This window comes from Zea mays, chromosome 1, assembly GCF_902167145.1.
Source record: "Zea mays cultivar B73 chromosome 1, Zm-B73-REFERENCE-NAM-5.0, whole genome shotgun sequence".
Lineage (NCBI taxonomy): Eukaryota > Viridiplantae > Streptophyta > Magnoliopsida > Poales > Poaceae > Zea > Zea mays.
Window position 1 is genome coordinate 261,156,665 of NC_050096.1, and position 14,230 is coordinate 261,170,894.

Consider the following 14,230-nt stretch of genomic DNA (forward strand, 5'->3'; position numbering starts at 1 on the left):
TTCAATTCTAAGTAACCTTTGCACTTACAATTATGCAAACTAGTTCAATTATGCACTTCTATATTTGCTTTGGTTTGTGTTGGCATCAATCACCAAAAAGGGGGAGATTGAAAGGGAATTAGGCTTACACCTATTTCTTAATTGATTTTGGTGGTTGAATTGCCCAACACAAATAATTAGACTAACTAGTTTGCTCTAGTCTATAAGTTATACAGGTGCCAAAGGATCACAATAAGCCAATAAAAAGACCAAGAAAAGGGTCCAAACAAAGAGAGAAAGGGACAACCAAAGTGTGCCCTGGTCTGGCGCACCGGACTGTCCGGTGCACCACCAGACAGTGTCCGGTGCACCAGGGAACTCCAAGCTAAACTCAACACCTTCGGGAATTCTCAGAGGCGCTCCGCTATAATTCGCCGGACTGTCCGGTGTACCACCGGACAGTGTCCGGTGCCCCAAGGGAGAGCAACTCTGAACTCGCCAGCTTCGGGAATCCGCTCTGCTATAATTCACCGGACTGTCCGGTGAGTCACCGGACAGTGTCCAGTGCACACCGGACTGTCCGGTGTGACAGCGGAGCAACGACTACTTCACGCGCAACGGTCGACTGCAACGCATTAAATGCGCGCCTACGCGCGCAGAGGAGCAGAGCACGCGCGGGTGGCACACCGGACAGCCTACAGGGCCTGTCCGGTGCACCACCGGACAGCCAGGCGGGCCCACAAGACAGAGCTCCAACGGTCGGAACCCAACAGTCAGGTGACGTGGCTGGCGCACCGGACAGTGTCCGGTGCGCCCGTCGACTGCAGCCTTCACCAACGGTCAAGTTTGGTGGTTGGGGCTATAAATACCCCAACCACCCCCACATTCAAGTCATCCAAGTTTTCACCTTCCAACTATATTACAAGAGCTAGCATTCAATACAAGACTCGTTTGCAAAAACTGAACCTCGGTAAAACAAATCCTTGTGTCACACTCTTTATTCGCTTGCGATTTATTTTCACGCCCTCTCTCGGACTCGTTTATATTTCTAACGCTAACCCGGCTTGTAGTTGTGCTTAAGTTATTAAATTTCAGATTCGCCCTATTCACCCCCCCTCTAGGCGACTTTTAGTTTGAATATATGGACAAGTCCTGAGAAATCACTATGCATAAATATGATCATAATAGAGGTTGAAGTGATTAAGAGGATTGGTCAAGCCAAAGTGAATAAGATATGAGGAATCGTGAATTGGCTTGACCATATTACTATTAGTCCATATATGAATATATGAGAGTCAAACTAGAGCTTGATTGATCTTAGCAGTTATATCTAGATGACATTCAAGCAAGGTTCACAATATTGAAGAAATGATTCTCTCAATGGATGCTCAATAGGATGTGACTCAAGAATGGCTTGATAGGGTGAAGATAGCAAGGAAAGGGCTTCGAGGAACTAAGCGAAGGTGAAGGCCAAGCGACGGCTTGTAGACCGAGGTACCATGGCTAAGGTGAAGAAGAGAGTACTTGCACTAAGTCGATGAACTAATCAGCTATGAAGAGTTACAACATGTTGATGCATCAGTAAGGTGACTTGAAGCCATGATTTGAACTCATATATGGTGAAATGGCACAAGTCACAGGCTCGATTTGTGTTTGCTTCAAAAGGTGAAACAAAGATGTTTGTGATCCTTATGAAGCAACATCATGGAGAAATCACACTTGAGACACCAATGACTCAAGGAGTTTACTTAATTATATTTTATTTGACTTGAGTATAGGAATCGTCGTACTATCAAGGGGGATCCATAAAGAAGGTTGGTGTTGGTACTAAAGCTCAAAATCCTTGATCTAAAACTTCCATTTTACCCTTGTTAATCCTTAGTGAAAGTATGTAGTACAACCTTTTTAAGTCTATCTTGGCCAAAATTGCTTTTTGGAAAATACAGGTTCAACCGGTTTTTGCACTGTTCACCTTTTTGGAAAATACTGGTTCAGCCAGACACTCAACCGGTTTTTGTCTGGTGGAAACAGGTTCAACCGGTTTTAAAACAGGCTCAACCGGTTTTTGCACTGTTCACTTTTTTCTGCCAGTCTGTTGTGTCAGCCCAAAAGCTCTGCGCAGCTTTTTGAAAAACCGGTTCAACCGGTTTTGGGACCGGTTCAACCGGTTTTTGGGCAGAAAAGTCAAAAACGGCTAGTTTTGGAGCCCACCTATATATACTCACTCCCACCTCTCTCCTCCACAGAAGAGCACGACTTGGACTCCATTCCTAACCTGAGAAACACCTCCCACTCTCTCTCACACACCTCTTGCCTCTCCCATTTCAAATCTTTGGAGAGAAATCTTTGAGTGAGTTTGAGAGCTGCAGTTTTTGTGCTTCATCTCCAAATCTCTCTTGCTCTTCTTGATTCGAGCTTTGGTACTACATCGAGTTCTTTGTGGATTCATTAGTCTTGGAGCTTCTAGCTCCTAAACGACTAGGTGTCTCTTGTGAGTCTCCAAATCTTGTGGAAGACCACAAGAAACTTTGTATTACCCGCTCGTTTGAGCAAAGATTATTGTGTGGGCTTGACCTTTGTGGTCGGCAAAGGGAGGATTAGGGTTGAAAGAGACCCGGCTCTTTGTGGGCGCCTCAACGAGGAAGTAGGGCACCTTGGTGGTGTGACCAAACCTCGGGATAAATCTTGTGTCTCTTGTGTTCTTGCTCATTGTGTGTTTGTGTTCTTCGTTCTCTCACCATTTCGTGGAAGATTTGTTTATATCTTTTTGGTGTGTGGATTTTGAGAAGTGCCATTCTCATATCTACTACTTTGAACCATGTGGATCAACTAGAACATCTCATTTCCAAAGTTAATTGGGTGGATTTCGAGATCAATTCAGTTTTATATCTCATTCTTTAGTTGAGCTCGCGCAAACCGGTTGAACCGGTTTTGACACCGGTTGAACCGGTTTTACCCAGTTCGTTTCTAGTTTTTGTTGAAAAAGTTTCCACTTGCCTATTCACCCCCCCTCTAGGCAACTTTCAATTGGTATCAGAGCCTAATCCTTGTTCTAACGCTTAACCACGTGAGGGAAAGATCATGTCGGGGGGACTAAGAAACAAAAGTGCTTCTAAGCTTGAAAAAGTTGAGGTTGCCTCGACTTCATCTTTTGTTGCAGATGTTGATCCTAGGGCAATAGATCTTGCCATGAGAATAGCCGAAAGGATGTTCCTCAAAATGAAGGAAGATGAGGCGAAGAACAAAATTGAAGAAGAAAATGATCGATGGAGACCAAACGACGAATCCACCTCTTCACAAGGTTCGTCTTTCAAATCCACTTCTCATATGTGCTTTATTGCTAATGGGAGTGACAGTGAAAGCGAAAGTGAGGATGAGGAGGAGCAAGAAAGTGATAGTGAAGATGAGGATGATCTTCAACAATTCTTCGCTCAGCTAAGCAAGAAACATCGGATGAGCTTGCTCAAACTCATGAAAAGAGCGGAAGAACAAAAAGAAATGCTTCATAAGCAAGAAGACTTCCTCATCAGAAAAATTGAAGACTTAGAGAAGTTGACCAAAGAGCATGAGAAGCTAAAGTGCTCTCACGATGATTTGGTCCAAAGGTATGAAGACATTTCAATTGAGCAAATTAAAGCTGTTAATCATTCATCATATATTGCTCAATTAGAAAATAAAAATGCTATGTTCAAGAACATGATAGAAAGGCTAAATATTGAAAATCTAGCTTTGCAAGAAAAACATGATAGGCTAAATATTGAAGTTCACCCCCCCTCTAGGCAACTTTCAGGTAACAAACCCAACGTCTCATACTTTCATGTATTTGGGAGTAAATGTTACATTCTAGTGAAGAAAGGTAGAAATTTTAAATTTGCTCCCAAAGCTGTGTAAGGGTTTTTACTAGGTTATGACTCAAATACAAAGGCGTATAGAGTCTTCAACAAATCATCGGGTTTGGTTGAAGTCTCTAGCGACGTTGTATTTGATGAGACTAATGGCTCTCCAAGAGAGCAAGTTGATCTTGATGATGTAGATGAAGATGATGTTCCAACGGCCGCAATACGCACCATGGCGATTGGAGATGTGTGACCACAGGAACAACAAGAACAAGATCAACCTTTTTCCTCAACGATGGTGCATCCCCCAACTCAAGATGATGAACAGGTTCCTCAAGAAGGGGCGTGTGATCAAGGGGGAGCACAAGAAGAACAAATTATGGAGGAAGAAGCACCACTGGCCCCTCCAACTCAAGTCCGGGCAACAATTCAAAGAAATCACCCCGTTGATCAGATATTGGGTGACATAAGCAAGGGAGTAACTACTTGCTCAAGATTAGCTAACTTTTGTGAGCATTACTCGTTTGTCTCTTCTATTGAGCCTTTCAGGGTAGAAGAGGCCTTGCAGGATCCGGCTTGGGTGTTGGCCATGCAGGAAGAGCTCAACAATTTCAAGCGAAATGAAGTTTGGACCCTAGTGCCACGTCCAAAGCAAAATGTTGTGGGACCCAAGTGGGTGTTCCACAACAAACAAGACGAGCACGGAGTGGTGACAAGGAATAAGGCTCGACTTGTGGCAAAAGGTTGTGCCCAAGTTGCAGGTTTGGATTTCGAGGAGACTTTTGCTCCTGTGGCTAGGCTAGAGTCTGTTCGCATTCTATTAGCCTATGCCGCTCACCACTCCTTCAGGTTGTTTCAAATGGATGTGAAGAGCGCTTTCCTCAACGGGCCAATCAAGGAGGAGATGTATGTGGAACAACCCCCTGGCTTTGAGGATGACAGGTACCCCGACCATGTGTGTAAGCTCTCTAAGGCGCTCTATAGACTTAAGCAAGCCCCAAGAGCATGGTATGAATGCCTTAGAGATTTCTTAATTGCTAATTCTTTCAAGGTTGGGAAAGCTGATCCCACTCTTTTCACTAAGACTTATAACAGTGATCTTTTTGTGTGCCAAATTTATGTCGATGACATAATATTTGGTTCTACTAATCAAAAGTCTTGTGAGGAGTTTAGCAGGGTGATGACACAGAAATTTGAGATGTCAATGATGGGCGAGTTGAACTACTTCCTTGGGCTCCAAGTGAAGCAACTCAAGGACGGCTCCTTCCTCTCCCAAACGATGTACACTCAAGATCTTCTCAAGCGGTTTGGGATGAAGGATGCCAAGCCCGCGAAGACGCCAATGGGAACCGATGGGCATGTCGACCTCAACAAAGGAGGTAAGTCCGTTGATCAAAAGACATACCGGTCTATGATAGGTTCTTTGCTTTACTTATGTGCTAGTAGACCGGATATTATGCTAAGCGTATGCATGTGTGCTAGATTTCAATCCGATCCAAGGGAGTGTCACCTTGTGGCCGTTAAGCGAATTCTTAGATATTTAGTTACTACGCCTTGCTTCGGGATCTGGTATCCAAAGGGGTCTACCTTTGACTTAATTGGATACTCAGACTCCGATTATGTTAGATGCAAGGTTGATAGGAAGAGTACATCAGGGACGTGCCAATTCCTAGGAAGGTCCCTGGTGTCTTGGAGTTCTAAGAAACAAACCTCCGTTGCCCTATCCACCGCTGAGGCCGAGTACGTTGCCGCAGGACAGTGTTGCGCGCAACTACTTTGGATGAGGCAAACCCTCCGGGACTTTGGCTACAATCTGAGCAAAGTCCCACTCCTATGTGACAATGAGAATGCAATCCGCATGGCGGATAATCCTATTGAACACAGCCGCACAAAGCACATAGACATCCGGCATCACTTTTTGAGAGACCGCCAGCAAAAGGGAGATATCGAGGTGTTCTATATTAGCACCAAGAACCAGCTAGCCGATATCTTTACCAAGCCTTTAGATGAGAAAACCTTTTGCAGGCTGCGTAGTGAGCTAAATGTCTTAGACTCGCGTAACTTGGATTGATCTATAGCATACATGTGTTTTATGCCTTTGATCATGTTTCTTTATGCATTTATGTAATTTATTACTTAATTATGGTGCTCAAGTTGTACAAGGGATCCCCGGACCTCACAAGTCCATGTGCGAGTGATGCACATATTTAGGGGAGATGTGCTACGACTTGACCCTTTGAGACTAACCATGTGTTTAAGATTATTTGATTTAGTCTCCAAGGTGCATTGAAAGGGAAAAGTGAACTTGGACCATGCAAGACTTTCACTGCACTCCGATGAGACAGTAATTAACTCCAAGTTCATATCTATGCTCTTATTGCCTTTTTACTCTTAATTGACAATTTTGGTGAGGCAATGGGGTTACAAGGCCAATAATGATCCTGTTTTGGTGCTTAATGCCAAAGGGAGAGAAATTAAGGCCAAAGCAAATGGATCAGCTACCACTTGAGAATTTTGAAAATAGTAGAGTTAGAACTTTTGATTTGTCAAAATACTCTTATTGTCAAAATTGGGTCTCTTGTGGGGAGAATTTATGATTATGAGAAAAAGGGGGAGTTTTTGGCACTCGATCAATTTTTCAATTGGAATATCTCTCTTTGTGCCCAAACAAGTGAGTTTGACTTAGAGATAGGAAAATGAATTTGATTTGCAAAAACAAACCAAGTGGTGGCAAAGAATGATCCAAATATGCCAAATTAGAGTTAAAAACAATTTGGTCTTCAATTTGAATCAATGTTGCATGTTTTGCATTGCTTTTGAATGTGTTGGCATAAATCACCAAAAAGGGGGAGATTGAAAGGGAAATGTGCCTTTGGGCAATTTCTATTATGTTTTGGTGATTAAGTGTCCAACACATTTAAATAAGCTCTCATATGCTAAACAAAGAGAGAAGTGATAATCAAGGCAAAGGTATGGTTCTAGACTTAGTACATTGGTTTTTGCGTGTACTAATATATTTGTCTAAGTGCTAGAATCAGAGAAAAGAGAAGAAGAAAAGGACTTGGCTGGAGCAGCCAAGACTCAACTCGGTCTGGCACACCGGACTGTCCGGTGGTGCACCGGATAGTGTCTGGTGCGCCAGGATGGCTTCCGACGAACTGGCCGCTCTCGGGAGAATTTGGCGGCGTACGGCTATAATTCACCGGACTGTCCGGTGGTGCACCGGACTGTCCGGTGAGCCAACGGCTGCCAAAGCAACGATCGGCCACGCAATCCGCGGGCGACGTGTGACCCGCGCCAACGGTCGGCTGGGGGCACCGGACTGTCCGGTGTGCACCGGACAGTGTCCGGTGCGCCAACCAGCCCTGAGTTGCAACGGTCGTCTGCGCCAATTTAGGAAGGAGATCCGCACCGGACATGCTACAGTGACTGTCGGGTGGTGCACCGGACTGTCCGGTGCGCCACCCGACAGAAGGCAAGAATTGCTTTCCTTGTTGGCTTCTAACGGCTCCTAGCTGCCTTGGGGCTATAAAAGGGACCCCTAGGCGCATGGAGGAGTCATCCAAGCATTCACTAAGCAATTCTAAGTCTTCACACTCAGTCTCCACGCATTTGATTGATCGTGTTAGTGATTTGAGCTCTGTTCTAGTTGTGAACTCTCTATGCTTCATTTGAGCTCAAGTCTTGGCTTGTGTGTGTGCGTTGTGCTGCGGATTTGTGTGTGTTGCTCCCAACCTTACTCTTGTGTTTACATTGTGATCTTTATTGTAAGGGCGAGAGGCTCCAACTTGTGGAGATTCCTCGCAAACGGGAAAAGATATAAGCAAAGAAAAGCTGTGGTATTCAAGTTGATCATTGGATCACTTGAAAGGGGTTGAGTGCAACCCTTGTCCATTGGGACGCCACAACGTGGAGGTAGGCAAGTGTTATACTTGGCCGAACCACGGGATAAATCACTGTGTCTCTTGTGTTGTCTTTCTTTGTGATTTGCAAGAGCTCTCTCTATAGCCACTTGGTTCTCTTGAGCACTAACATCCTTATAACCAAGTTTTGTGGCTATTAGTTGTTGAATTTTACAGGATCACCTATTCACCCCCCCCCCTCTAGGTGCTCTCAATCTCCCTTTCGATCTGATTTATTAGAGTACTATCCAGTACATTAACTACATGCAAACAAGAGTTGTATATTTTACCTCCATGCAAACATATAGTTGATATATACCAATGTATGTCAATTAATGATGAGTGATTGTTAAACGATGAAGCTTTGGTTGAGTTTGAAGACTAACCATAGCGTGATAGTGTGGTGTTTGTGTAGCATGTCTCTTAGCTTGGGGTACACAAGTGTGGAGCACAAATGCCATCGATGACTATAGAGAAGGTCAAACAAGGACGTGTTATGTCGATGTACTTGGTGCAATAATGGACAAAAGAGAGGCTTGGACCAAGGAACCAAGGCCTAAAGATTGACCACTAACGACACATAGGGATAATGATAAAAGTGTACATATGGAGGAATAAACCATGTTGACTAAGTCAAGGCGGTGGTTGATCAAATCAAGTGGGGCACCAATGACTTGGTGATCCGTGGGTAGAGGATGAACGATGGCATGCATCGTGAACATGGAGGAGGCATAGCAAATACATTTGATGGATTTTGTGGTCAAGATCTTGTGTTAGATTCAATGTGGTTTTTGTAATTTTCTTCTAGTTCTCCTATCGGTTTTGTTGTTGGATTTTGTGTTCCAGCAAGTTTGGAGTTGTTTTAAGGGTTTTATGCTATAACCTCTCATGAACATATCTACTAAGTGATTTGGGCACGTTCATTACGATCATGAAAATCCATACTTGGGAGGAATTTTAAGAAAAGCCTAACCGCTTTGATGGATTTTGGTATCATGAAAATTGGGGTGAGTTTAGGGTGTTAAAATATCCTCTCAAGTTTTAGGCCCATCGGAGTTTATTTGAATCCTTTGTGATTTTTTCTTAAAAACAATTATAACTCGACCATACCAAACATGTTTGATGTGAGTAATGGATAGGTTTTCTATATTTGGTATTTGAGCTAAAATTTGATGGGTTGCTTCCTCAAGGTGTTTAGAGGCTATGTTTATAATTTCATAACTTTTAGACACCATTTGATAGGGGGTTTCACGTTTTCCCAAAGAGACATGGTGATGTATCATTCATGCTGGACAAGTTGATATGCACACTAGACATATCTTGAGTTTTTGAATTTTTCTGGGTTAGTGCACTTTGGTCATCTTTCATGGAAAAAATAAAAAAATTAAAATAAAGTTGAGAAAGATGTGAGAATCCCTGAAACTGAAGAAATTCCTTACCTCGGTGTCAAATGTTGGAAGTCATACAAATTGGGTGTGAAATCCAGTGAGGGGGCGTGAATTGGGTGTCAAATATAGAAATTTCTTGTGCAATTCATAGCATATTTTGAAGGGGTTGTAGTTTTTTTTGGATAGCTCTATTTGTACATAACAACAAGTGGGAGAATGGTTCCACACAAATATTGAAGGGTAGATTGAGTTGAACATGCATATATTTTGGAGAATGCCTCAGTTCAGAGGGGTTTTGTTCTTTTAAGGTGCTTTTGCTAGTTGTGTTGAGCCTTTATATCTTCTGTAGAGACTAGCTATTTTTGTGCCTTTTGAGATGCTTTTGCTAGTTCTGTTGACCCTTTGCATCAAATAGAGGGACTAGCTGCCTTTTGAGATGTTTTGACTTTTGTTGGGTTGCTCTAATTCTTGATTGTTTTGCTCGATAGTGGTATTAAGCTCGTTTATGCCACTTCTAAGAACTAATTGTTTTTTCTTAGTTGTGTCAAGTCGTTGCCCATGTCATTGAGGACCACTCATTTCTTCTCCTTCTCTTGCATGTTTTGAAGGATTTTGTGTTCCAATAAGTTTGGGTTATTTTGATGGTTTGGATATATATCTACTAAGTGATTTAGGTAGATTCATCATGAGCATAAAAATCAAACATAGGCGTAAATTTAGGAAAACCCCAACCACTTTGATAGATTTTGAGATCATAGGAGTTTGGGTGAGTTATGAATGTTAATGCTTTGAGGATATCCTCTCAAAAACACCTAGATTTTGAGATCATAGGAGTTGATTCAAATCCTCTACGATTTTTTCTTAAAGAATTTAGCTGCAGCTCGATCATACCAGACAAATATGATATTCCAACTTTAGAAGTTTGAGCTCAAATTTGGTTTTCTTCCTCAAGATATTGAGAGGCTATGTTTAAAATTTAATAATTTTTATACACTATTTGATATGGTTTTCACTTTTTTCACAAAGTGACTTAGTGTTGTTTGTTCATACTAGGGGTACGTTTAGTTCAGCTGTGAGGTTTGAGAAGGTTATTGAGTTGTCTACTATAAAAAAGACAAAAAAGACGTTTGATTAAACTGTTGTGAGTTGTCTACTGTGAAGAAACTATATACTATTTATATGCACTTTATTTAACTATATCTCTTAATCAATATATCTCATTAAAAACGATTTTACATTGTGTTCTTGGTATGTTTACAAACAAAACTAGATTCCACTTTATATATAAGTTTTATTAAAAATATATTTTTTATTTCATTTATTCTAACAATTAATTATTTTAAATCCATTATATTTTCTATTTAGCGTATCTCTTCATTAACATATTAAATTAAAAAATCTATTTTACATTTCCATTTTTAATAAATTTTATTAAAATATATTTTTTAATTTCATTTATTATAGCATTTAATTGTTTTTAATCCTATTTTGATGTCTACTTGTCGTGTCTCTTTATTAGCATATTGAAGGATCCAAGTTCCTTGTCAATTTATACTATAAAAAGCTGTTTTTTCCAAAGTAGCAGAGAAGTTGAACTCCTTTGGTTGAACACCTAGATTTAAAAAGCTAAACCAAATACGCCATAAAGTTGGTTTCTTGGCTTTTTGTTGATGTGTGTTCGATTAGCTTTCTTTTTGTCTTAAGTGTTTCAGTGTGTTCTCTAAAATTTGTTTAGCATATGTAATCACGTGTTGGTCTTCGTTGAACGACGTTTAGAGATTTAGAGGGTGGTGTATATATATATATATATATATATATATATATATATATATATATATATATATATATATATATATATATAGAGAGAGAGAGAGAGAGAGAGAGAGAGAGCAGGTATAACGGGAGCCCTAGGCTTCCAATAGTTAAAGGAAGTCCAGATCGATCGTCCCTGCAACCTAGTTCAACCTAGCGCACCGACTGGACCAGGCTGTCGGTTGCACCACCTGCGACCACGTCTGTGCGCGCAAAAAAGGAATGCATGCATGAGTCAAACATGTCCCTTACATGCGCATAAATTTAGGAAAGATATGTGTGACGATTTCTATTTTTAAATGTTTTATTTCCTCCATAAATTTAGGATCGCTGCAACAGCCATGCAGCTAGACTCGTAATGGCCATTTTATGATATATACTGATACTAAATATGCCACACTGTGTAGATAATTATACAATTTGGTATACTGCGTAAAAATCTGTTACCAACTGCATGCACACGAATTTATGATGGAAAGAATATGCAATGAAAGGAAATGAATTGCATGCATAGAAATAAAAAATGCATTTAATGTTTTATTTTCTTCGTAAACAAAGGATCCCTCCAATAGTCATGCAGCTAAACGCACTAGAACTAGTTTATGATATATACTGATACAAATTATACTACACGGTGTAGGTATTTATGCAATTCGTTACACTGCGTAAAAAATCTGGCATGTTGTTCACTGGTGGACGCATCTCCGAATTGGAGCGTAATAACCTTAAATTTTGAGCATAAAATCCTTCAATTATAAGCGTAAATATCGAGCTAATGTGAGAGGTTGATAGCTCTAGTAGATTGTTATTACGATCCTATTTTTATGGCAGATCCGAAAAACATGGCAGCCGCATACATGCGGTTATACAGATCCAAAAATTATGGCAAAATGCATGCATGAGTCAAACACGTTCCCTTGCATGCGCGTAAATTTAGAAAAGATATGTGTGACGGTTTCTATTTTAAATGCTTTATTTTCTCCATAAATTTAGGATCGCTGCAACAGCCATGCAGCTAGACTCGTAATGGTCATTTTATGATATATACTGATATTAAATATGCCACACTGTGTAGATAATTATACAATTTGGTATACTGTGTAAAAATCTGTTACCAACTGCATGCACACGAATTTATGATGGAAAGAATATGCAATGAAAGGAAATGAATTGCATGCATAGAAATAAAAAATTGCATTTAATGTTTTATTTTCTTCGTAAATATAGGATCCCTCCAACAGTCATGCAGCTAAACGCACTAGAACTAGTTTATGATATATACTGGTACAAATTATACTACACAGTGTAGGTATTTATGCAATTCGTTACACTGCGTAAAAAATCTGGCATGTTGTTCACTAGTGGACGCATCTCCGGATGGAGCGTAAAAACTTTAAGTTTTAAGCATAAAATTCCTCAATTATAAGTGTAAATACCGAGTCAATGTGAGAGGTTGATAGCTCTAGTAGGTTGTTATTACTATCCTATTTTTTATGACAGATCCGAAAATATGGCAGCCGCATGGATGCGGTTTCTATTTTTATACAGATCCAAAAATTATGGCAAAAATCGTGGGAGTTTCCATTGTATGCGCGCAAATTACGAACAGCATAAATCAAGGAATTGACTTTCCAATGTGCATGCAGTAAACTGATATACGAACTCCGTGTTTAAGCATAAAATCATACAGTTTTTGGCGTAAATAATACATGTGGTAGGCATAAAACACAATAATCAAAAAGAAAACTGCGCCGGATCGGAGGATTTCACGCGCGATCATCGTTGCGCACATCTCGGACCTTCTGTGACGCCGCTCGTTCGAAGATCACGCCTCATGCGTCGCCGTCGCTACTCGCACGTCGACGTGCGTCGCTTGCTCGCCGGCCTTGGAAGTGCCGCCTCCTCGGGACCTCGGGGACGCCGCCGCTTGCTCGCCGGCCTTGGAAGTGCCGCCTCATCGGGACCTCGGGGACGCCGCCGCTTGCCCTCTGGATCGGGGAGCCGCCGCCACTACTCCGGATCGAGGAACCTCCGCCACCGCGCGTCGAGGTCATGGAGTTGCGGCCACCGGCTGGGGGTTCACCGTCGCGCATGCTCTGGGGCAACCGCCGTCGTCGCACGCGGCGTCGCTAATGAATCGGGGTGGAGCGTAAAAAACTGAATCCTAGCACTCCGGGTCCTGTTTTATAGACGTCCCGATGTGGTCCGGCTCGACCGGATTGCACTGTCCGACCTGTGCTTACTCTAGTTATTGGAAGCTCAGGTCTCCTAATATCTATACTACTTATTAAGAGTCTAATGTAGACCATGCCCCCGCCCCCGCCTCTGTGACCCCCGCGCACCCCACCCCCGTCCCCTCCCCCCCCCCCCCCCGCAGGTCCGTGACCGCCGCGCCTATTTCCTCCACACCCCGGTCCATCGGCGACGACCGGACGTACCCCTCCGTGTACAGAAAATCGCCGGTGCCGCCCACCACCGGGTACACCGAGGGTTTGGTGTTGTGGGAGCCCCCAAGGACGGACACGGAGCCCCTGTAGCCGCGGTGGCGGAGCGAGATCTTGGCCGCCAGCAGGTTGTGGAGCCCGTCGAAGCTCGTCGTGATGGAGGCCCCCTCCATCACGCCCGCCATGGGGGAGTCGCTGTCGTTGTGCAGGGTCAGGTCGTCGCGGAAGACGTAGATGCTGCCGAAGGGCCTGGTGTGTCACTCGAGGGGGCGCCTTCGTCGCCGGTGACGACGACGTACCCGGTCTCGTTCAGCCTGTCATGCTGGTACACGGTGAAGATCTCGATCTTGCCGGCCATTGTTGTCGCGGCCGACACAGGAGAGAATCGATGAGGCTGGAGCTGGTAAACGAGCCATGGGATCAGGCATACCAGCAAGGTTTTAGTGTTCGTACCCATGGTGATTGTTTGAATTGCCACCTGACCTTTTTTAGAGTTCGAAGGCGAATGTCCTGGCTGTCTCGGTTCGTTCAATGTCACCAGATTGCAACCTGACTTTTACCTGACGTAGGGTGTTTGGTGGCATCGGTAGCTTGTTTCTTGGTGTGCTAAGTGTCAACTTAATTATGTTATCTCCAGCAGATCGTGTATATGATCATGCAAATCGCTGTTTTTTAGGTAAATATAGTGAAATTTAAAATAGCCGTGACGTAGGGTGTTTGATGCTCTGATTGTTTTGGCATGGCAAGATCCTGCAACTGCTCCTCGAGACTGGGCACCATCACGCTAAATAGTAGCTGATTCCTTGGATTTGAGTGGCAGGGCGTTTTGGATCTGCTGCGTGCGTGGGCGATCCAATCCAACAGGGCTC

At 42.7% G+C, this 14,230-nt stretch overlaps 1 pseudogene; it reads right to left on the reverse strand.

Annotated features, from left to right (window-relative positions):
• Positions 1-13,204: 13,204 nt before the first annotated feature.
• Positions 13,205-13,719, reverse strand: LOC103645478 (uncharacterized; annotated as a pseudogene).
• Between the last annotated feature and the right edge of the window lie 511 nt (positions 13,720-14,230).